At 40.4% G+C, this 13,985-nt stretch overlaps 1 protein-coding gene across 2 annotated transcripts in view; it reads left to right on the top strand.

The window, feature by feature from the left end:
• The window catches only part of MLLT3 (MLLT3 super elongation complex subunit), a 289,433-nt gene that overhangs the window by 197,617 nt on the left and 77,831 nt on the right, over positions 1 to 13,985 (top strand). The gene's annotated exons all lie outside the window — the stretch shown is intronic.

Below are 13,985 nucleotides of genomic sequence, written 5' to 3'. Positions count from 1 at the left end.
GCAGAGAGCGAGGGAGACCCAGAATCTGAAGAAGGCTCCCTGCTCTGAGGTGTGAGCACAGAGCCTGACACGGGGCTCGAACCCACAAACCACAGGATCATGACCCGAACTGAAGTCAGATGCTTAATCGACTGAGCCACCCAGGTGCCCCCAAAATTTTTTAAATAAAATTTTTTTTTTTTTTTTTAGAGAGACTATGAGGGCTTTTTTTTTTTTATTTTAAAGCTGTGCAGTTACTGCCGGAAGCTTCCAAACTATATGCTTGTGCTGCTTTTTCTTCAAGAGAATCTAACCCATTTGCTCCATCTCCTTTTCCTCCCAATATGACACCTTTTAAAGTCTTGTCTTGGATAGAAGTTTCTAGATCTTGAACATAGAACCTACTTTTTGTTCCACCAACTATGAACCGTGTCTCTTGATTCTCAACTTTGGGAGCTCAGAGTATCCTAGAGTTTCTTTTCTATCTTCGTTCCTGTTTCTACCTTCTGTGTTTGTCATCCGAACGTGTTCTTATCTCTAGTAGTGGTAAGAGTAATTGAAAGGTAGTAATTGAATAGGTAAGGATTGAAAGCACTAACAAAGTTTCGGTTACGTGCCAAGTACATTAATTATATAAATTGTATACAAATATGTACGCATAGGACTTTACATTAAACTTATTTAATCATCAAGTTGATCTTGATGGTTTAGGTAAAGTGGTCTCTGTTTTCCTGACAAGGAAATTTAAGTCACTTCGCTAGTGGCAGGGCTGATTAGATTAATTTCTGTGAGTTGAAAATTGCAAACACTGTGCACAGTTATGACTAGTTAAAATGTTTCTTCACCGTTAAGATACGTACTGTTACTCTGTTTCCTTGTACACACATTTGTTTCGGGGATGTAAAATTTACTGTTTTCCTTCGTGACTGTGTTTTTGTGCTAAATTTCTCAAATTCCCTCTCTTTCTAAATGCCTTCTGTGGAGGCCCTTGTAGGATCCTCTAGGTTTTGTGTTCATTGACTTCCCCACTCTGCCTCCTGTGGCGTTGAGCCTTTATTTTATTTGAGACTATATATTTTTGCCATTTCAAATTATGTAGTGTGGCAGATTTTTACATTGCTTTTTAAAACATTGAATTGTGAGAGACGTACCTTACACTTCTGTGATACTTTTTAGGATAATTGGACATAATATGTGTTCTGCAGGTATATTAGAGGAAAAGTTGATTTTTCAGAATCTTATAACCTTTTAAATGTCTGTTAAGTTGGAAATCGTTATTTGGTAACAAAAGATTCAGAGTTTCAGACCCTCGAAACCGATACCGGAAGAGCCTCTGATTTCCAAATAAGTTATTTGCCACCTACCCAACAGTAATGTGTTGTAACCCCTCGAATGGAACTGAGTAGAACTTCCTTTATACGGTTGTCCCCCGATGGCAGACACGTTCATTGTTGTTCTTTTAAAGTTATTGAGCGCCTCGTCCCCACTACCCATCCTTTTTTCATTTCCAGCTCAGGTTAAGTTGGCGAGTTGGTTTGAAAACCAGCTGACCTTCTGAAAGGTCGGTGGAGGTATGGGCATTGGAGCCCGACTACTTGAGCTCACCTCTCAGTTCTGCCACTAATTATGCCTGTGCCCTTGGGCACGCTGGTTTCTGTGCCTCAGGCTCTTCCCTTGTCAAATGGAGTTAATAATAGCCACCAAACAAGATCATTGAGTTAATAATTGTAAAGCTGCTACATCAGAGTCTGGACAATAGTAAGCATTTAGTGAGCCATTTCCACGGCTACCGTGACCACCATCCCCCAGTGCGGGAGCCCTCAAAGTGGCCTTTCTTTCTTCATTCCTTACCCACTGCAGTCTCTCCACCACATTGCCACCAGAAGAACTTTCTTTTTTTTTTTTAATTTTTTTTTTTTCAACGTTTATTTATTTTTCGGACAGAGAGAGACAGAGCATGAACGGGGGAGGGGCAGAGAGAGAGGGAGACACAGAATCGGAAACAGGCTCCAGGCTCTGAGCCATCAGCCCAGAGCCCGACGCGGGGCTCGAACTCACGGACCGCGAGATCGTGACCTGGCTGAAGTCGGACGCTCAACCGACTGCGCCACCCAGGCGCCCCACCAGAAGAACTTTCTAAAATGAATAGTTGGTTCACATTGAATTCCTCCCTCAAGTCCTCAGGTGCATCTCCTTTGCTTCCCAGATACCACTGCTCTTTGTACCTGTTCTTGAGGCCAATGTGTCTTGATAAAGAATTGGCAGAACTCCTAGCCACATATGACTGAGGGGAATCTGTTACCCTTCCAGAGTCTCTCCTTGCCCGATCAATAACCTCTTTTGATTCTCTTTCATGTTACTTGTTGGTTTATGCTTAACTAATGGGATGATTGCTGCGTCTTTTGTCATTTGTGCAAAATCCAACCGTAACTGTATTTCTGTAGGTGTAGTTATACCTCTATTACTTGACCAGGATACAGATCCAGGCAAATGGAGGAATTTGAGGATGTGCTTCTTCATTTTCCTAAGTCTGTCTGCTGCTCCTTCCTGGTCAGGTCTCCAAGAGGCTTTATTTGCTCCTTCCCTGAGCTGTGGAGATAGACTGTAGAGCTCCTTCTAGCTTCCTGGTTGAGTATCACCTCCAAAAACGATACAACATTATACAAAAATGAAAACAAGTAAAACCTTCCAAAGCATTGTGCTCTATACAAGCAGACTTTTCTTTTTCTTTCTCATATTTAGATAAATATTTGATGTGCTTTTTATGTATAGGCCTTTTAGATTGTTATCGATTGAAAGACCCCATTGCTTTCTCAAGTGCCATTTCCTTACCATTCGTGTGATGTTCTTTTAGCCCCCTACCCATGACTGATAAATGTTAAATTTCGGGCCTTGTTACTTCCAGTTTTAGCCTAGGTGTTCAAATCCATTTTTGTTCATTTTTAAAAATTAATTCCACCAACTTTTGTTGAAATGTCTTCTGCACAGTCTTGTCTTAATATTTTTTCATAAAACATTTCTAAAGTCAAACGGTGCTAAAAAGCCCATAAAAGTCATCATCAGTCCACTTTGCTCCTCTGGAACCTACCCACCCTCCCTACCTCTCCCTCCCTTCCCCCTACCAAACTGTGTGGCTGTTTCTTTTGGTATTTACCTACCTGTTTTGAAATATTTGTAAATTACTATCCTCCCAATTATATTTCTTTTATAGTAGGTTATGATTTTAAAATCAAGAAACTTCACCTTTTTTATTGATTTCAAACATTTTTTTTAAATGTTTATTTATTTTTGAGGGGAGGGGAGGGTCAGAGAAGGAGAGAGACACAGAATCTGAAGCAGGCTCCAAGCTCTGAGCTGTCAGCCCCGAGCCCGACGCGGGGCTCAAACTCACAGACCCCAAGATCATGACCTGAGCCAAAGTCAGACCCATAACCAACTGAGCCACCCAGGCACCCCTTTTTACTTGATTTTAAAAAGGTAAGTTATTGATCTCCTTTAAGTCAGAATTAATTTGATAAATCTCTCCTTAGAATTTGAACCTTAAATTTACATTTAAGGCCATTATTTTATTTTATTTTATTTTATTTTATTTTATTTTATTTTATTTTATTTTATTTTATTTTATTTTACTTTATTTTACTTTATTTTATTTTATTTTATTTTATTTTATTTTTTATTAACAATTTTTTAATGTTTATTTTTGGCAGAGAGAGAGCACGCGCAAGTAGGGGAGGGGCAGAGAGAGCGGGAGACACAGAATCCAAAGCAGGCTCTGAGCTGTCAGCACAGAGCCAGATGTAGGGCTCAAACTCATGGATGGTGAGATCATGACCGGAGCTAAAGTTGGAGGCTTAACTGACTGAGCCACCCAGGCGCCCAAGGCCATTATTTTGAAAGCATAAATGTTGGTGAAATTTGTTTCTTTTACTTTCTTAATTATATTTCATATTATAATGTTTGGGTATTTGTGAATCTTTTCATAGTTTTCTCAGAGTGAGTACTAACTGTATTTTTATGCTTGGTTCCCCCACCCCTTCTTTTCCTTTTTTTTTTTTTTTAAATCTTTTTTCTTTTAACATTTATTCATTTTTGAGAGGCAGAGAGAGACAGAGCACTAGTGGGGGAGGGGCAGAGAGAGGGAGACACAGAATATGAAGCAGGTTCCAGGCTCTGGACTGTCAGCACAGAGCCCAATGTGGGGCTTGAACTCGTGAACTTTGAAATCATGACCTGACCTGAAGTCAGATGCTTAACCCACTGAGCCACCCAGGGACCCCTTTCTTTTCTTTTTTAAAATAGTAAATACAACAAAGGCTCTATACATTTCCTTTGTGTGTCTTTCTCTCTTTCTTCCTTCCTCCCTCCCTCCCTCCCTCCCTCCCTTTCTCTCTCTCTCTCTCTCTCTCTCTCTCTCTCTCTCTCTTCAAGTTTGTTTAAGAGACAGAGAATCCCAATGCAGGGCTCCATCTCACAAACCACGACATCATGGCCTGAGCGAGGATCAAGAAGCAGTCACTTAACTGAGTGAGCCACCCAGGTGCCCCAAGGCTATACATTTTCCTTTTAGCATATGTTTTGTGATGCCTCTAGCTGTTTTTTAACTGTTTATTTATTTTTGACAGAGAGAAAAAGAGAGAGAGAAAACTAGTGGAAGAGAGAGGGGGAGTCCGAGAATCCCAAGCAGGCTCCGTGCTGTCAGCACAGAACCTGATGTGGGGCTTGAACTCACAAACTGTGAGATCGTGACCTGAACCAAAATCAAGAGGCAGTCACTTAACTGACTGAGCCACCCAGGCTTCCCACCCCTAGATTTTTTTAATATGAAATGGCCTTTTCATTATTTTCTCCTGACTGATTTCTTTTAACCTTTATTTTCTAATTTTATTAGAACTTTATTCAGTATAATCTATTCAGGCATTTTATTTTTTAATTTTTTTTAAAGTTTATTTATTCTGAAAGAGGGGGAGAGAGAGGGGAGGGACTTGTACTCCTGAACTGTGAGATCATGACCTGAGTCACAACCAAGAGTCAGAAGCTTAACTGACTGAGCCACCCAGGTGCCCTTATTTAAGCATTAAGAAAAAAAAATTTTTTTTAATGTTTTTATTTATTTTTGAGACAGAGACAGAGCATGAGCAGAGGAGGGGCAGAGAGAGGGGGAGACACAGAATCAGAAGCAGGCTCCAGGCTCTGAGCTGTCAGCACAGAGCCCGACGCGGGGCTCGAACTCACAGACCGTGAGATCATGACCTGAGCTGAAGTCGGACGCTTAACCGACTGAGCCACCCGGGCACCCAAGCATTTTAAAAAGATTATTTTAAAGTTCATTTTATGATACCTTTATGATTGATTTTTTCATTGTTTCATGGGCTCATTTAAAACTGTAGGGGGCGTCTGGGTGGCTCAGTCGGTCCAGCGTCCAACTTTGGCTCAAGCCATGATCTCATGGTTCGTGGTTTTGAGCCCCATGTCAGGCTCGGTGCTGACAGCTCAGAGCCTGGAGCCTGCTTCAGACTCTGTGTCTCCCTCTCTCCCTCTTCCACTCTCCCCACTCTGCTCTGTCTCTCTCTGCCTCTCAAAAATAAACAAACATTAAAAAATTTAAAAAAAAAACTATAAACTTTATGCATGAGATAAAAAGTTTTATATGTAATTATTAAATTTATGGGTTGTTTTAGCCAACTTCGCTGTTTATTCTCATTTCATTAAATCTGCCCGTTTCTGACAAAGATGTATGGATTTCTCATTTCAATGAAATGTTGTTCAAGTTTCTCTTTTTTTTAATATGTATTTTTTAATGTTAAAATTTTTTTTTTTTTCTGAGAGAGAGTGCAAACAGGGGAGGGACAGGTGGGGGGGGGGCACAGAATCTGAAGCAGTCTTCTGGCCCTGAGCTGTCAGCACAGAGCCCTATGCGGGGCCTGAACCCATGAGCTGTGAGATCATGACCTGAGCTGAAGTTGAACTCTCGACTGACTTAGCCACCCAGGCACCCCTTCAAGTTTCTCTTAGATATTCAATACTTTTTGCTATATATCACCTCGCTTTCATTTTTTATTTTATTTATTTATTTTTTTAAGTAGGCTCCACACCCAGTGTGGAGCCCAACGTGAGACTTTAACTCATGAGCCTGAGATCAAGACCTGAACTGAGATCAAGAGTTGGAAGCTTAACCAACTGATCCATCCAGGCGCCCCTAACAAAACTTAGCTTTTAAATTGTTTATGCTGTCTCGTCTTCTTGACCTTGAGGTCTGCACTGTGTAATATGAATGTGGCGCTCATGCTTTCTTTTCGGGTCAGTTAGCGGATAGTTCTTGGCCCGTTCCTTTTCATCTTAAACTTTTCTCCGTTGTTAGATGTTGTGTTTCTTGTGACCAGTCTGTGTATGCCCACTTTTTGCCCAGTCTGTCTTTTAGTGAGAGAATTCAGCTTCCTTTTTTTATTCTGTAATAGTGGATTTTATTACTTTTCGCCTTGCTCATTATTTATATTTGTGACTTTTTTCCATTTTTCTGAATTTTGCTTTCATTTTCAAGTTGATACTCATTTCCCAGTTTCCCCCTGTTTGTGTGGCAGTGCTGTACTTTTCCATTTCATTATTGGCCACCTTCCCTTTCAATGGTTTGTAATCCAATGTTTTTCCTGCTTTCCCATGTAAAAATGATACCAACACTTTCCCTCACCTCGACACTCCATCCTTCTCTAACTTTCCCAAGTTTCTACAGAGAGAATTTGATTTTTCAGATCCAGAGTTTTGTTAGCCTTTTTTGGTGTGTGTTTCAGGAATTCACACGGAGCACTTCACTTCTATTACATATTCCAGATAGTTGATTATCCATTTAGATTTAATTCTGTGTAGAAGGCAAAGTACATTACACTTCTGTCTCCTCTCCACCTTCCCACACATAACAGGTCTCGTTTCTAATTTAGTTACTGTTTGGTTAAAGTCCCTTCTCAAGTCCTTTCCTTAGATGGGGCAGTGGGTGATGTGCTCTTTGAATCCTTAAATTTCGGCAAACACTTCTTTCACACCGACCGTGTGTGTAGGATGTTTGGGTTGTGCTGCTTTTTCCCTCAGCAGTCTTAATTTTACTGTTTGTTCTTCCCAGTTCTACTGTCAGAAATGAAAAGTGCCATGTAATTTCATCCCTTTTTAGTTTTAAGTAATTATTCTTTCTGGCAACTTGTAAAGTTTTCTTTCTATTCTTAAAGTTGAGGAATTTTAGTGTGATATTCTTGAGTGTGTCTTTTTTCTCTTACTAGTCCTGCCGGGATCTTGAAGAGCACTTTGAGGTCACAATTCAGCCTTTCCTTTTCTTCCATATTCCTTCAACTATTGCCTCTCTCCCATCTCTTCCTTTTCCTCCTTCCAGAGACTCTTCCGGAACGTTGGTACGTCACTTAGGGCTCCTCAATCTGTTCTTCAGGCTTCTTCTCTTTTCCATTAATGACTTACATCTCTTTGTATCCTTATGCTTTGAGATTTCTTCCAGTTGATCGTTCACGCCACCACTGAAGAGTCTGTCTTCTCCTTTATCTACTGAATTATTCAACTTGGAGGGTTTTGTTTTTAAAGTTTAGTTTAGATAATATTTTAAACCCATAGAAATTATTGTCCGTTCTCGGTATGCCTCTTCTGAAGTAATCGTACCATTTTTGACCTCAGTGTTTCATCTTTGTCCTTCAGAAGATCTGCTAGGTCTGTTCTCTAGGTCTGTTCTCTAGATCTGCTAGGTCCTATTCTCGCCTACTGTAGATATGTTATTTATGTGTGCGTTGGGGTTCAGGTTGTTATTAAGAGACCTTATGTTTTTATAATCCTATAACTGATGAGAGGTAGGCATGTTGTGCATTTCATGTGTATGCACCTGGACGACCCTGTGCCTGCCTCCTGGCCTCTTTGCATCTCCAGCCTCAGGAGTAGAGGGGACTCTCCCTCCTGTTGAGTGTCTCCTGAACACCTTTGGGGCGGAGCGGGGGGCTGGCAGTCCTTGTGCAGTTTTGTGTGGGAACTCTTCTGTGTCTTGCTTAGAGCCCAGAGCAGAGCAAGCCCCATATCAGTCCTCTTTCGAGATGCCCATAATCCCATGGCCACATTCTTCAGGCCCCATTCACTGCCAGCTGGTTCCCAGAGCTGACTGGTTCAAGAAGGCAAATGGGTTGCATTTGAGATGAAAGTTGGGGGAGGTGAGTCAAATTTAAGGTCCCCTCTTTCCCCACAATCCTGGATTTTTATACTTGATTCATAGTTTCAGATGGTATTTCACTCCTGTGCCATTTGTCGTGGGTTTTTAAAAAATTTTTTTCTTAAGTTATTTATTTTGAGAGAGAGATAGCACGAGTGGGGGGAGGGGCAGAGAGAGAGAGAGAGGGAGAGAGGGAGGGAGGGAGAGAGAGAGAATCCCAAGCAGGTTCTGTACTGTCAGGTTTGACGTGAGGCTTGACCTCAGGAAACCACGAGATCGTGACCTGAGCCGAAACTGAGAGTCAGATGCTGAACTGACTGAGCCACCCAGGTGCCCCCCATTTGTCATGCTTTAGTGGCATTACAGAGAGATTTTTAGTTTGAAACCTACCTTTGAGTGTTTTACCTAGCTTTTCATATGCATAAACTCTTGGACTCTATTATAATTTCCAGGGAGTATCCTTTTCAGATGCACTGTGGACAAATCAACTTTTAAAGGAGAAATTTTTGCGTTGGGATAAATAAAACTCTTCTGAGGGAGTTTATTTGTCTGTATGCAAATTTCACCGAACAAAGATACGAATCTAAACATCTTGTGCAATGCGGAAGCCAGTCGAATTGGGACAGAGACGGAAAATAGGAGCATAGGTAAAAAGGAGAGACAGGAGCTGGAGAAAGAATCAGCTTTGCATTATCAGTGGTACTAGGAAGAAGACGTGGTGAGGATAACACAGCAATTGAAAGCCACATATAATCAGAAAACCTTATTTTTGTCCAGTAGCTAATACCTTTTCTTAAGCTATCTACTAGAGTTGCTGACAAGTGTATTAGAAGAGATTATGTATTAAAAGGACCGATCCTGTTCCAGAAAATTAAAACAAGGAAGCATTCAGTAGAATCTGAGAGGCTGAAAAACAATATTGTACCCTATATTCATAGGTAGTAAAGTTAGTGCAAATATGCACATGTTTGTTTAGATAGTCGTTTGCCTTAAATATTTGATATCTGAATTATGCACACTTATTCTCCCTAATATTGATATTCATTTTGTCCTAATGAGCTTTAGGCAAAGAAAATTTGAATTATACGACATGTGTAAACCTCCCATTGAATGGTAATTAGTCTGTTCTGCTTAGCGGCACTTAAGGTTAATAGTTGAGTAAAAATTTTTAAAAAACAGTGACTTGATCTCCGATATGTGTGGGGTAGATAGGCTGAGAATCAGTTCAAGCTTTTATTCTGTGTCAGTAACAATTCCTCACTTTGTATCTAAGCCTCGGTTTTACATTTATTGCATGTGTGACTAGAGAGGTGGCAATACATCTGAACTTTGCCATTTATCACAGACCCAGGACAGAGAAAATGTAGTCTATATAATAGGAACCATTCTTTCACCTTTTTTTTTTATTTTCTAAATTTTTTTTTTCAACGTTTTTACTTATTTTTGGGACAGAGAGAGACAGAGCATGAACAGGGGAGGGGCAGAGAGAGAGGGAGACACAGAATCGGAAACAGGCTCCAGGCTCTGAGCCATCAGCCCAGAGCCCGACGCGGGGCTCGAACTCACGGACCGTGAGATCGTGACCTGGCTGAAGTCGGACACTTAACCGACTGCGCCACCCAGGCGCCCCTATTTTCTAAATTTTTATTTATCTGGGGTGTTGTTATGGACTGTGTTTCTTTTTACCTTGCAGTTGTCATAATTTATTTTTTTTTTAATTTTTTTTCTTTTTTCAACGTTTTTTATTTATTTTTGGGACAGAGAGAGACAGAGCATGAACGGGGGAGGGGCAGAGAGAGAGGGAGACACAGAATCGGAAACAGGCTCCAGGCTCTGAGCCATCAGCCCAGAGCCCGATGCGGGGCTCGAACTCACGGACTGCGAGATGGTGACCTGGCTGAAGTCGGACGCTTAACCGACTGCGCCACCCAGGCGCCCCACAGTCGTCATAATTTAAAGGAAGCTTTTTGTAAAGGGGCAGGAGCGAGAGTAGCTTGCTTCTATGAAGATTTGTTGGGTTGGTGAAAAGCTGGGCATTAAATACCTAGGCCAGTGTGGGAGCAAAAAGTTATAACATTTCTGGAGTTTTATACTTAAAATCATATGTTTGTGATTAAGAAAGGAGTCTAAACTTTCTGTGACACAAGAGTCTGTGTTCTATACCACTGTGTACTTTGCATTAAGAATTCTAGTTTGTCCCTCAAAAGGGTTTTAGAAATAAATCATGGAAGGAGCCCCGTAGAAGTTTTTTGTTTTTTTTTAATACTGAAATTTACTATTTTTTAATGCTTAATATTAGAAAGTATGTTGGTAGGTAGGGGCACCTGGGTGGCTCAGTCTGTTAAGTGTCTGGCTTTGGCTTAAGTCATAATCTCATGGTTCATGAGTTCGAGCCCTGCATCGGGCCTTTGTGCTGACAGCTTAGAGCCTGGAGCCTGCTTTGGATTCTGTGTCTCCCTCTCTCTCTGCCCCTCTCCTGCTTCTGCTCTCTCTCTCTCTCTTTCAGAAATAAACAAACATTAAAAAAAAAAAAGTATGTTGGTAGGTAAAAATCTGTGTGTTTTAAAAAGTCACATTTATAAACCTATGTATAATACTCCATGAAGGTTAAATATTGAGCAACAATGCTTGGGTGTTCTAGAGCCATAATTAGAATACTGGTTGCAAATTGCCAAAATTCAGTGAGTCAACAAACCAATTAAAAAAAAAACTGAAGGATATTAGATTTCAAATGTTCTTCCTTAATTTAGTTTTCCCATTATACTTTATTTTAATTATTCATAGTATTGCTTAACATGCCAGGAAATGTCTTGTAATAGAATTTATAAAATAATGTAGTTTCAGTAATATGAATACTATCTTTAGCATTCTGCTTGTAAATCTCAGATAGAGATGTTTTGTAAGGAATCATCTAATTTGATGCATAAAACACGTCTTTGCATAGTAACTTTATCCATTTTAGAACTTTGAGACCAAATGCTCACTTGAGAAAAATAAATGGAAATGATTGGTATATGTCATTTTGGTGTTGTTATTGTCGACAAATAAGGAAAAAATTGTAAGAAAAAAATGTATAGTCCACTAACATAGAACAGTAATTTTTCATTTTAAGTATTTTTCCTCAAGTTTTTATTTAAATTACAGTTCGTTAACATGCAGTGTAATATTAGTTTCAGGTGTAGAATTTAGTGATTCATCGCTTCCATACAACACCTGGTGCTCCTCACAACAGGTGCCCTCCTTTTTAAAAAAAAATTTTTTTTTTATCTTTTATTTATTTTTGAGAGACAGAGACAGAGCATGAGTGGGGGAGGGGCAGAGAGAGGGGGAGACACAGAATCCAAAGCAGGCTCCAGGCTGTGAGCTGTCAGCACAGAGCCCGATGTGGGGCTCAAACTCCCGAAACATGAGATTATGACCTAAGCCAAAGTCGAACGTTTAACCGACTGAGCCACCCAGACTCCCCCGGGTGCCCTCCTTAATACCCCCCATCTACCTCCCTTCTGGTAACCATCAGTTTGTTCTTTATAGTTAAGAGTTTGTTTCTTGGTTTGTCTCTCTTCCCCCCCCCACCCTTATGTTCATTTGTTTTGTTTCTTAAATTCCACGTATGAGTGAAATCATACGATATTTGTCTTTCTCTGACTGACTTATTTTGTTTAGCGCTATCCTCTCTAGCTCCGTCCTCATTGTCGCAAATGACAAGATTTCATTCTTTTTTATGGCTGAGTAATATTCAATTGTGTGTGTATATATACACAGCACATCTTCTTTATCCATTCGTCAGCTGGTGAACATTGGGGCTTTTTCCATCATTTGGCTGTTGTTGATAATGCTGCTGTAAACATCGGAGTGCATGAGTCCCTTCGAATCTGTATTTTTATATCCTCGGGCAAATACCTAGTAGTGCAATTGCTGGGTCATAGGGTAGTTCTATTTTTACTTTTTTGAGGAACCTCCATACTGTTTTCCACTGTGGCTGCACCAGTTTGCATTCCCACCAACAGTGCAAGAGGGTTCTCCTTTCTCGACATCCTTGCCAACTTGTTGTTTCCTGTGCTATTAATTTTAGCCATTCTGACAGGTGTGAGGTGATACCTCGTTGTAGTTTTGATTTGCATTTCCCTGAAGATGAGTGGTGTTGACCATCTTTTCATGTGTCTACTGGCCATTTGTATGTCTATTCATGTCTTCTACATATTTTTTAACTGAATTATTATTTTGGGGGGGGGTGTTGGGTTTTATAAGTTCTTCATAGATTTTGGATACTAACCCTTAATCACATATGTCATTTGCAAATATCTTCTCCCATTTCACAGGTTACCTTTTAGTTTTGTTGATCATTTCCTTTATAGTGACTATTACTTTCTTTTTTTTTCCTATTTTTATTAATGTTTATTTATTTATTTTTGAGAGACAGAGAGAGAGACAGTGAACAGGGGAGGGGGAGAGAGGGGGGTCAGGGAGAGAGAATCCCCAGCAGGCTCTATGCTGTCAGCACAGAGCCTGATGTGAGGCTCAAACCCCTAAACCAGGAGATTGTGACCTGAGCCGAAATCAAGAGTCAGAGGCTTAACCAACTCAGCCACCCAAGCGCCCCGAGTATTACTCTATGATAGTTATTCATATACATGCTTTTCTCTTTTCTTCTTACGTAGACCCTATAGGTAGATTGACTGTTTTAGTGAAAAGCGTAGCCCCTGCCCAACTGTCTTTTCAATTCTGCTAGATATTTAAGGGACACAGGATTGATGTACAGATCATTGACTTTGAGTGAGTTAGAGATGCAGCAGAACAAGCAAGCCTTGAGATGTAAATTCCGGTTGAAAATTTGGACATGTATTTGCCATTAGTTCCATTAGAAGGTGGAAGTAAGCAAGAAAGAGCTTCTCTTTTATCGTATGGGTGTAGATTTTTACAAGTCCAGGATCTACTTCTGTGTCCTAGTCTTACTATTAATGGTAGAGGGTCACAAATGTGTTAAGTATGAATTTAAATTTTGTTCCTAAATAGAAAGGTTTTGTGTAGGCCATATATACTGAGGTACTTATATCATTGAAAAGATAAACAGCACATTTACAATGGAATAGGCAGTCGTGAACTCTTTCCTCGTGATTGCACAATAGTAATTGGCTAAAGACTTTTCAGTCCATTTGATGACTATTTGGTGACATGTTTGTTCTGTTGGATTTCTCTTTTCTTTGCTAGTGGATGGGAGACACTTCCTAATGAAATGACACTCCCATGAAATTTGGGCAGCAAAAAAAAAATTGCTTTTTATCTCAAATTGAGAATTCTTTTCTTTCTTGTTTGGGTCTTGTGATTCTTGATATTAAAAAGCCATTTGAGATTTAATATTATCTGGCCTCACCATGCGACACTGGGCTATTTTTTCTGCCTTGTCCTCGATCTTTGCCGTAGCTGGATGCTGTTCCCCAAATACAGTTTCATCTTTCATCCCTCCTTGTCGTACTTCACTCTAGTCGCTGGTCTCCCAAGTCCTTTCTCATTCTTCCCTTCCTAGTAACGCCCTGCTTATCCTGGAGGATCTAATTCAGGCATTTCTTCTCTATAGATTTCTGAACGATTCTTCTCCCACACCCCCAACAGAACCAATGGCCGCCTTCCATTTGTGGTCATAGCACATCGTTGGTGGCTCTTGGAACAACCATGACTCCTAGATACGTCGCAGTTCCTAAGAGTCGGGGCCATGTGCCATCCTTCCTTGTGTCTCCTAGAACAGGCGTTCCGCGAACATTTGTCCAACCGAAATGTTTAGAACGCCATGCTTCTCGTGATTAGGAGAGCAGCTGGCCTC

The sequence above is a fragment of the Felis catus genome, chromosome D4 (genome assembly GCF_018350175.1).
Source record: "Felis catus isolate Fca126 chromosome D4, F.catus_Fca126_mat1.0, whole genome shotgun sequence".
In the NCBI taxonomy this organism is placed as follows: Eukaryota; Metazoa; Chordata; class Mammalia; order Carnivora; family Felidae; genus Felis; species Felis catus.
Note: the sequence above shows the minus strand (reverse complement) of the source record. Positions and strands in the feature narration are given on the sequence as shown.